Raw genomic sequence first — 12,500 nt, forward strand, 5'->3', positions numbered from 1 at the left:
GGCCAATAAGTGTTAAAATTAAACTTGAAATTTGTTGGTCTTGATTAGATTTTGGTAATATAATGCTGAAACCATTCTTCAATATTACAATTTCGTCAAAACCTACAAATCTTGGTATTATAAGCTGTGTGTTCTAAATAAAAGTATTTAACCCTAAGCTAAAAAAAAATAAATGTGGGACTCAATAATTTATTTTCTTAGAAATATTCATTAGTTACTACTATCGTTTCCAGAGGCCGTGTAATAGTGTTTTTTTTTTTTTCAGATAACTCCTAAAATAATTGATGGATTTCCATGATATCAAAGCAGGGAGCGCTTCATACAATGGCCTAATTTTGGGAAATAGTGTGCATTGCCAATTACGTTTCATTAACTTTTTTACCTAAGAAAATGAGGCTATAGCCAGTCTTAGCCACCCACACATTCGCAAAAGTGATGACATCCCTCAGTGACGTTGTTATAACGTTTCTTCCCCTGTACCTCCCATCCCCCGAATTGTTAAACGCCTGTTTAACTCCATAGATAATTGTCATATGACCTACCCCAAGCAATACGAAATTCTTGGTCAGTAAAAGTTCAGCATACCTGGTAATGTGATTCGTGACTTTAGACTTTACCTAAACACAAGACCAACGTTTTATATCTTACCCACTCACATTGAAGATCAAGAATAAGACTTATGACAGCAGACGAAAGAAGCCATGCTAACCCTACACTTCGCACTTCAAGCGAGTGTTGGTAAACCAATAGAAATATAGTTTTCTTTAGGTTAAGCCGTAGGACTCATTCTTCCATACAACACAGGTTACTCGATACATCAATTGCCAGGAAGAAAATGACAGAGAGCATTGTTTGACATAATTTATCATATCAATTTCACCAGAGAGTAGCTTGAATTCCTTAGAAGATAGACTTCTAAAAGATGTTTCATATAAGGGCATTGACATCGGCCATTTGATAAAGAAATCATATATATATATATATATATATATATATATATATATATATATATATATATATATATGTGTGTGTGTGTGTGTGTGTGTGTGTGTGTTCATATATACATAAGATTTATTATATTTCAACCTATAGTTTTATATATTTATTTACGTTATAAGTACCAGTACCTATTTTTGTTATTTAAAGGTATGTGACAAATATCATTACGACTTTGTCACTGGAATTATACCAGACTTCAATTAATGAACCAATCAACCTTACTTTGAGAAATCCATTGACATTGTCTACATGCCAAGCTGATATACTCGTATCAAAGTATTCATTAGGTTTGCTTTGCCAAAATAATGTTGTCACCAATTGCTGGAAACCATAGATTTATGAGGGATTAAAAAAAAAAAAAAAAAAAAAAAAAAAAAAAAAAAAAAAAAAAACACAAGAAATGGACACTTAAACATTTTACTCATCATCACTCTCAAGGAAAAAAATTGTTTTCTATTTTTACTAATGTTTTTATTTAATTTTTTTTTATTTTATTTTATTTTTTAGTCGCAAATCTAAAATTTGTCGGAGTCCGAGTAGAATATCTCTCAGTGCGATTCCACACCCCTGTTTTAAACCTCTTCTATTATGTTTGATAAATAATTTGTGTTAACCATCTAATCATTATCTAGCACCATAAAACATTTTATTGCTCTTCCGGCTCATTTTATATGTGCAGTACACAGTCTTTCCTAACAGGGATTTACTCGGTAGCCTAATAACAATGGGAAAGAAGGAAAGAAGGCATGAAGGAAGGGGGGGGGGTGGAGTACTAGGATAGCCATAGGTGTAAACACCAAAGGAGGGTTGGGGGAACCTCTGCGTCACAGTTACTGATTAAGTAACACTTCTTCGAAACGCTCTGAAGGAAGGGGAGAAGTTCTTCTTTTTTCTAAGAGTAAACGGGTTAATTAAGGACATCTGTCAATTCATTGTACCACCAAAAATTAGTTCAATGTTTGAAACATTCATTGCTGTAGTTTCATGGAAATTCATAAGCTGGTTTGTTAGATATTTGGGAAAAACACTATTACACGGCCTCTGGAAACGATAGTAGGTAATTTCCGGTAACTGATAATAGTACAAGACCGAGAGTTACTGCGTTACCTTCCACAGCAGTGTACTGGCCACGGATACCTCAGGCGTCAAGTTTGGGGTTTTTATTTAGTAGAAAAAATAATAAAAGCTTAGTCTTATTGTATTATAATGGAAATAAAAAATGATAGTAAGATGGTCTTATAAGGAGGGAGATTAAAAATCTATATTCCTGATTGCGGGTGTAACAGGAAGCATAAAATTCACCTTTGAAATTAAATGGGAAGCCATAGCTATGATGAGACAACTGTCAATAGCGTAGTAAAGTACGACTGAACAAGTTGGTTTTGGAAACAAAAGATCAGGTAAAATAAATAGGGTAGTTATACAAATGACTGAATCTGATGTTTAAACGGGCAGAGTTCACTATATTGGCTTCATAAGATTATAAAAAAAAAAAACCTTGTTTATGCGATGTTATTCAATGCAATACACAAAAGAGCAAAATTTTTACATACAGAGAAAAATGTCGAGATGTCCAGCACTCGTCCGTTTCTTATCCCGAATTTCTGCTTGGATACAAAGTAAACCGTCATACATTTACCAATAATCTGTATTGCCCCTGTTCATTTAATGCTAAGATTACATTATTTATTACATTGAAATAAATTACCCACTGAGATTCTTGTTTGAAAATTACATTGATGTGGTTTTAGTCTTGTTTCGAGATTTTTTCCACTTTATCCCAAATACCTTTTATTACAATGATCGCAATGGATCTCATATATATATATATATATATATATATATATATATATATATATATATATATATATATATATATATATATACATATATATATATATATATATATATATATATATATATATATATATATATACTTATATATATATTTATGTATATATAAATATATATATATATATATATATATATGTATATATATATATATATATATATATATATATATATATATATATATATATATATATATATATTTATATATATACATATATATATATATATATATATATATATATATATATATATATTAATTGTTTTTTTTATAAGTAAACACAATCTACAAAGTGATATCTTTATATAAATTATTAACTTAAAGGTCTTAATTGATTTAGGAATATTAATGAATTCCTTGTGGAAAGGTAATAGGAGAATATTATTATTTCTAAAATCAATTTTAGAGGCAATTTCATAGAAAAGGTTTTCTTGCTTTATAGAAAGCATTGCCAATAAAATTCCTCAGGGAATGCAAATTCTTCGTAATTTCCCTGATCTTCCCAAGATCTGCTTCAAGGAATTTAGAGCAGCTGACTCCCAGTCCTCTCGAAAACACAGATGGAAATAAGATTCGTTCGAGGATGATGATTAGAGGAAGGATGAACGTTTGCTTCCACATTTGTTGGTTTTCTATAAACTGGGAACTTCAAACTGTTATCATTTCTTAAAACTAATACCTCTAAAAGGTCAACTCATTATGTGATTATATTTCAATGGTAAATTTTAGGGCCAGCGTAAGGTTATTCAAATCTGTTAATAAATTCTATTGTAATCTTTCTTCATGAAGGGTTAAGTCCAAGGGATACAAATAGGTAGTATTCTTGGCAGGTATTTGGTTTAAAAAAAGTTCAAGTTGGGAATAAATATCGAGTTAACATAGATCCACATGTATATACTTACAACTACCCACACACATACATATACAAATGGATATATATATATATATATATATATATATATATATATATATATATATATATATATATGTATATATATATATATTTATGTATATATTTATATATATATATATATATATATATATATATGTGTGTGTGTGTGTGTGTGTGTGTGTGTATATATATATATACTCAGGAAGATCAGATGGAGCTGCAAGAGAAGGAGTAGGGATGGTGATCACACCAAGAGCAGAAAAGGCATTAATCGAGTGGAGAGCCGTAAATTATAGACTATTACCAGCAAAGTTCAAATCAAAGCACTACGATGTGTGTATTATAGGTTTTTTTGTCTCACCAAATGATTCCCCTGTAGAAAGGAAAGATGAATACTATGAAGAACTGCAGAGGGGAATAGATGAGATCCCCGAGAGAGATATGAATTTTGGGATTGGCGACTTCAATGCTAAAATTGAAAGGAATAATCTAGGGATAGAGAGTGTGATGGGTGTCGAAGGTCTTGGCAAAGCTACAAATAAAAATGAAGCACATTTCATAAGCTTCTGTTCAGCAAACAATCTTGTCATTAGAGGTATCTTTTTCAACACAAGAGCATCCACAAGTATACATGGACTTCACCATGGGGCAATTACAAAAATCAGATGAATCACATTGCCATTAATAACGAGAGAGGGAGAACGCTAAGAAATATAAGAAGCTATGGAGGTGCAGATATTAGTAGTGATCACCAGCTCCTCATTGAAACACTGAAATGAAAACTGAAATCACCCAACCGAAAGATGGATAGAACAAAGCTTTTAAAAGAAGAGCACAGAGAAACATTTGCAACTGAATGTAGGAATTGATTTGCAGTCTTGGGGACTTTAGGAGAAGAAGAACAGGCAACCAATGAAGAATGGTGTAATATTAAGAACATATATTAGTCAGTTGGTAGTGAAGTCTTGGGACAGGAAGTTACGAGGAGAAAGCCATGGATATTAAATGATACTTGGGATACTATAAAAAGGAGACAAAGACAGAAATTGTTGAAAATTTTCGAGGAAGTAATGAAAATTTCAAGGTAGAGCGTGCTAGGTATTCCAGTATTGATAGTGAGGTCAAAAGAAAAGCCAGGAATGACTGGAGAGAATATTTAGACAGTAAAACAGATGAGGCTGACAAAGCTATGAATTCAGGAAGCGGGTATGGTGTAAGAATTGCTCATAGAATTATCAATGAAATCTCAACTGGGGCAAAGAAGAAAAAGTATATACCCATCAAAAAGAGAGATAGCTCTGTCATAGCAACAGAAGATGAAGAAAGACAACGTTGGATAGAAAACTTGAGTGAGGTTATGAATAGGAGATGTGAAGGGAATAATTTTATTGATATACCTGAAGCTGATGAAGACCTTGGTGTGCCCATAATTGAATTCAGTGTGTTTGAAGTCTAAGCTATCTTAAAAACTCAAGAAATGGAAACCCCCTGGATATGATAGAATAATGGCCGACATTATACTGACCGAAAATGAAGTGAATCCCAGACTACTTAAAAGATTATTTTGTAGAATGTGGCATGAAGAGGCAAAACCTGATGAATGGGAGTTAGGAGTGTTGGTAAAAATAGCAAAAAAGGAGACCTGACTGATTGCAATAATTACAGAGGAATAACATTTACGTCAGTTATTATGAAAATATATACTACGATTATTCTAAAGAGACTGGAGTGAATGATTGATGAAAGGCTGAGAGACGACCAAGCAGAATTCAGAAAAGGTAGAAGTTGCACTGACAAAATTTTCATTTTGAGACATGTTGTACTGCAGTGCGTAGAATATAAGAATCCCCTTTTGATGGCATTTGTGGACTATGAAAAAGCCTTTGATAGTGAGCACCGGCCAATTTTGTGAAGAGTCCTGCATTTTTATGGAATTCCTCTTAAAAATGTAAATTTGATTAAGTCTTTTCATGAGCATAGCAAGTACAAAATTAATGTTAATGGAGTTTTATCAAATGAATTTCCAGTTAATAGTGGAGTACTCCAAGGGAGGGAATGTGTTGTCACTTATGTTGTTTATCCTCATCATGGATTTTGTAATGTGTAGAACAGTCAGAGATGGTGGAGAAGAATTGAACTGGATTGGGGATAGGATTTTAGCAGACCTAGAGTATACTGATGATGCTGTCCCTGTTAGTAAAATAGAACACCATAGGATTTGCTTACCAGAATGCATGAAATATCACATGAGGTTTGACTGAAGATAAACAGAGATGATGAGAACGGAGTATGCAATGGAAGATGAAATATCATTGAAAGAAGAAAGGATTTATGAGGTAGAATCATTTAAGTATTTAGGAACTACGATCTCCAATGCAGGTTCTTTAGAGTTACAATTTTGTGAAAGATTGAAAAAAAGCAAACCAGACAATAGCTAGGTTAAGTAAAATTTGGAAATCAAATCACCTGAAAGTACATACAAAAATCCGAATATGTATTAGTTTAGTGAGATCGGTATTACTCTATGGACATGACTCATGGTATGACAATGAAACAATTTCCAATAGATTCAGTAGATATAAGAACAAAGCTCTCAAAAGGATATTGGTAGTTAAATGGTAGGACAGGATTAGACCATAAGAGAGATTACTCGAGTGCCATATGTGGATGAGATCATGATGAAAGGTAGATGAAGATGGTTTGGGCGTGATCTTCGCACTCACCAAGTGAGATTAGTTCACCAAACATTCAGCTTGGCTCCACAAGGCACTAGAAGAGTTGGAAGACCCAGGTCTACATAGCTGAGGACTATGAAGCGTGAAGTAGATGATGAATGGAGAAGTATTGAATTAAAAGCTCAAGATAAAGACGACAGATGAAATCTAACCGAAGCCCTTTGCTTCAATACATGTAGGAGGAGATGATATATATATATATATATATATATATATATATATATATATATATATTTATATATATATATATATATATATATATATATATATATATATATATGTATATATATTTTTATATGTATATGTATATATATATATATATATATATATATATATGTATATATATATATATATATATCTATATATATATATATATATATATATATATATATATATATATATATACATATATATATACATATATATATATATATATGTATATATACATATATATATATGTGTGTGTATGTATGCATATATATATATATATATATATGTATGCATATATATTTATATATATATATATATATATATATATATATATATATATATATATATATATATATATGTATATATATTTTATATGTATATATATATGTGTGTATATATCTATATATATATATATATATATATATATATATATATATATATAATATATATATATATATATATATATATATATATATATTTATATATATATATATATATATATATATATATATATATATATATATGTATATATATATATATATATATTTGTATATATATATGTATATAATATATATATATATATATATATATATATATATATATATATATATATATATATTCTTGCAAAGCTGGTCTTGTATAGGGTAAATATTTTATTCATGTATTTCATTTGTGTATTTAAGAGGTATATAGCCAGCTCGTAAAGTGAGTCCATCTTATGTAGTTTTAAGTAATTGTATGTAAATTACATAAGACTTTCGTCGTTCATTTAATTATATTTTTCATTGAAGTCAGTATATGAAAATTTACGTTATCTTTTAAGAATTGCCTTATTTCACATATTTTGTTACAAAGTCTTATGTAACTCGATTAGGTATGCAGTACGACTCATGTGAGGTATAAACATGAGGGATTACGCCATCTTTACGAGGTATTACATCATGTTTATATTTTCATATGGTTATTATGTTCTTGAGAGCCCCAAAGTTAGTTTTATCATTTTTTTTTTGTTTTGAAGAGGAAGGTGGGCGAATTTACCTGATAGAGGGTTACCTCGCAAGCAAGGTTTGTTCCCCTGTTCAATTTTTTTATGTTGGTAACCTAATGCCGCTAGGCTTTGCCCCCAAGCCACGAGAATGATCTATTTAGAATAACCTAGAATTTTAAGTCAATATATATATGCCTCTCGGAAAGTGTGTGCCCACTCAAACGTGATTAACAATTTCCATCCGACATATGTCATTCGAAGTGTGCTCAAATGTTGGTAAATCCATTGAATGTGATTTCAAGTGTATTGTGTTAATGACATTCTTTGTATAACATATTTTTTTGTAACTGGCCCTGTGAGATTTAGGTTAAAACAGTGAAGTGTATTCATTTTGGCTTAACTGTTCGGTTATCTCATGTGAGCCAAAACAGGTAAGTTATATTTATGTAAATTTCATTTAGTATTTAATCATTAGAGTGTTAAAGTATTAACTATTTACATCAATTATCACAATTGTGATTATATGATCTCTTTTGTCTTGGTCTAAGGTTTTGTTAAGATTTAATATTTTGAGTGATTTTTTTTGGTGATAATTCTTTCAAAGTGTTGTAACTTTTTATAGAATATATCTATTTACGTAAAGTGTGTATTTTTTCGATCACCCATATTTCTTAACAGTACTTGCTTGTAACCCCTAACTAAGAATCAAACCAAGAGTTTGTTTTTGAGTAGTTCAAGTAATATAATCACACAGTTTTGTTTAGAGTGTACGTAAGAGACTTTTAGATATTCAGTGTTTTTATATATTGCCATCTAGGAGTTTCATAATTTTTCAGAGCTTAGGTATTATTTAAATGTAACATATTTATGTTAAAATAAACAGGTGAGTTTAAAACGCGGGAGGTTATGTAATTTGCCAGCTGTAATAATATATGTGTGTGCTGGTATATGCATGTAGGTGTGTGCGTATGTGTTCTTGAACACTGCTAGCGATTAAAGATATCTATGAATCTCAACATTCAAGTTGTTTGAATAAGCATATAAGATGCTTGGAGCTATAAACACACACCATTATTGACAAAAATATTGAATGAAACCTGTTTTGCCACTTAGATATCAGGTCAGTGTTATTACGGGCAGTCTCCCCGTTGGCCTACTTTCATAGAAAGCTCTCCGACACGTCAATGTACAGTAGGTAGCATTGGAAATCTCTCTCTCTCTCTCTCTCTCTCTCTCTCTCTCTCTCTCTCTCTCTCTCTCTCTCTCTTATTTACGTGATATTTAAGCTGTAACTTGTGTGACACAGTTTTACTGAGCATGTATATGAAGAAAACATTTTTATTAGGTGTATTAATCAATGCTACGTGTATCCTCTCATTTTCTATCTTATAAAAAGGTCTCTCGCAATATAGTATAGAATAATGACACTGCAAATCTAATACACAAACTACTAATGTAGCAGATATGGGGGATGCTGATTGGGAGGGCAGATATTAGATGTTATTGTTAGAAAACTGATATCATTATATTTATCAAAATTTGTCTTAAATACGTTTCAAAGCCGCTTACTGATTTGATAAAAGTAGAGCTCGGTATTTTCCACATACGGTTGTCCTCTGGGGAATAACTATTTCTTAATTTTTTTTAAATTCAGAGAAAACATGGATAGTTACTAAACACAAAAGTTTACTTTCAATTAATAGGATTAGATTATATGATGGAACTATTAGACTGCAAAGAATTTACCAATATACTTTACTTTGTTTCATAATTTCCTGAGAGTTTTCTATCTTGTATTCAATATCTACTTTTACAAAGTATTTTCGGAGACAATGACCGTTCTTATTTCGAGCCAGGCCATTAAAAGACCAAGAGGAGGGAGATATGGCCTGTATGTAGGGATTAAAATGAGAGTGTATGAAGATACTTTTGAATGATCCCTCACTTATGTATGTAGAGTGGGTATGATAAATGCAAAAGAAATAATAAAAACTGTTTATTATTCAGAAGTGCTTGTAGATATAGGAACAGAAGACGTATAAAAGGTTGGATGAGTGTGGTGAGAAAGAAATCCAGGAAGTACAAATATCTGTCACTAGCAGGGTTCTTGAAGGAAATGATGGTCAATATCCATTTCTTTCACATGCGGAGATTAGTCGATCCTATATCATGCACTTATAGCAATGAAAACAATAACTATATCCTCAAATTTCATGGCCACATAATTTTTTCACATCTAACTAATCAAAGTCAGTAGCAATCAGTTCCCTACATTTTCACGCAACATATCACCGTAACTTTATCATGAGATTTATACAGAACATCCATTGCCTTATCATAGTGCAATTTCTTACTAACTCACATTTCCCCTAAACTCAAATTTGGGGAAATGTGTCTAATTTTACACTTGATAACTTGATAATGTTAACACTAAAGTAGAGGACATGTAAGGACAAAAAATGGACATTGGCTAGACATATAATAGGAATGACAGGCAATAGATGGACATCATGAATAACAGAATAGATCTCTAGATATTGCAAAAGAAGCAGCGGAAGAACAAGAAGACAATGGATTGACAAAATGTGTACAGAAAACTCGTTTTACCTACACTAGCCGCTTTTCTCCTGTTCTCGATAGCTCTGCCATTCTCAATTGTGTATTCCCACATTAGCCATGTAACAACATTTCTTTGGTTTTCCTTCTACACCTTTAACTACATTACAACTTAAGGTTCTAAAGAGACTTGTGTTTTTTTTTGCCCAAATCTTGCTACCTATATTCTATAACTTCATTGTTCTCTTTCCCTACAATTATTTTTTACATTTACTCCTAAATATATATGTTAATAAGCAAATCAGCTTTTATTCTTTAACAATCTATATTAACACTCGTCTTAATTATTTTAGTTTCAATTTATTCACATCACTTCTATGTTTCCCTCTTTTCAAACCATATCAGTTCTTTATCCCTTTTCATAGAATTTCTTCTCTGTCTTCAAGCAACACATTTTTATCTGCAAATATCAGCCACACCATACTCAACTCATCAAAAAAGTCTACTTCTGAAAGTCCTAAGCCAACCTTGGTTTACATCATAGTCTTATGACACTATACATTACATTAGTTTTATTGCTATCTTTTGTACGCTATCATAAACTATTTTTGTGTCTATGAATGTCAATTTTTCCTGTTTCTTATTTCAGTTCAATAAAATTTCCTTTTTTTGCAGCTATAGATGACCAAGATTCAAACCAAAGGTCCGCTTAGCTGGCAGTTATTGATTCAATTACATACACCCTATAAAAAAGCTTAATTGCTTTAGACATTTATGTGGGTACAAAAAAGTAATCGTCTTTATCTTACTCACTCTTACTCTTTTATTAGATATCAAAACCCATCTGCTTCAAGCCATCTCCTAAACAACCTAGTCAGACATTCTTAATGTTCTTCTTCCTCTGGCATTCATGAACTTATATTGCCTACTACTGTATTTTGTGAAAATTATACCATGCCATGCTATGATCTTTTATTTCACGTAGTTTCAATCATTTTAATGTAAATAACTATAAAAAAACAATTAATATTAACAGGCCCTATACATTTCTTTCATACCAAAAATAAATCCGTATTCCCATTGCATAAAGTAAATCTACCTCTATAAGATTTCACGCACTTTAGTTTTTGCTTCCTTTGGCATTCCACCCCTCTTAACAATCAATGCCAACATAATAAAACCCTCCTTTACCAATCTATCCTCTGACATACCAATCAACGAAGCTTTCCTACAGTTTGTGATTCAAGGTAACTCAAACATTAGCTCCATGTTCCTTTATTTGCATGCAATTCTTTACGTAAACTATTTCTTATACGAAGAAAGATGCGTATTTCAAACAAACATCAAAAGTTACTTATTTTAGATACAAAAACCTAAAGCTAACTTGCAACTGTAACAAAAAGTTAATCATTATAACTGTAGGTTATTAATATTCTTTCCTTTATTTGTATGCAGTGCTTTACGTAAACCATTTATTATACAAAGAAAGGTGCGTATATCATACAAACGTCAAAAGTGACTTATATTAGATTAAAAATAAGAAAAGAAAGAAAGAAAAAAAAACCTAAAGTTAACTTGCCACGGTAACAAAAAGATAATCATTATAACTGTAGATTCTTTACATTCTTGAAAACTTAATTTTGATATTTACCTGCATATATGCAAAATAATAATCAATGTTGTTACTCTAATTGTTTTCAAAAGATATGTTTAATCACCATGCCAATGCCTCACTCAATTACGTTGTTATTAATATCACATAAGTTACCGTCAGTAGTGTTATTTTTCTGTGATGTAATAGAGACCATTATTGCCATTTCCTGTTATCACTTTTAAATGTAACGTTAGGGTAAATATCTGCAGTGGAATTGTTTTGAGAGTCCGAAAATGTAGTCCGAAAAGGGAAAACAGCTGATTGATGTCCCCTCCATTTCTCTGTCTTTTTTCGAATTCTGTGACAAGTGATGTGTCGGTTTGGATTGTCATTTGTTTTTGAGGCGGTTGGAATCATTTCGACATTTTTCTTTCTATTGGTTCAGTTTTTAACCTCTGTAACAGAAATTCTTTGGAGTTCATGAAATGCCAAGCGAAAATTATTTCTGCGTCTTTTTAGACATGAGAAGGCTAGGATAAAGTAAATAGTTCCCAGTTTTTTTTTTTTTTTTTTTTTTTTTTTTTTTTTAGTTGGCAAACCACTAAATTTATGTTTACCTAAACTAGTGTAATGAAAATAATGGATCATTTCTAAAGGAAATCAAACTATAGAATATT

General features: G+C 30.9%; 1 protein-coding gene across 1 annotated transcript in view; it reads left to right on the forward strand.

The window, feature by feature from the left end:
* The window catches only part of LOC137642607 (protein turtle-like), a 478,977-nt gene that overhangs the window by 321,132 nt on the left and 145,345 nt on the right, over window positions 1-12,500 (forward strand). The gene's annotated exons all lie outside the window — the stretch shown is intronic.

Source organism: Palaemon carinicauda, chromosome 6 (assembly GCF_036898095.1).
Source record: "Palaemon carinicauda isolate YSFRI2023 chromosome 6, ASM3689809v2, whole genome shotgun sequence".
NCBI classification, from domain to species: Eukaryota; Metazoa; Arthropoda; class Malacostraca; order Decapoda; family Palaemonidae; genus Palaemon; species Palaemon carinicauda.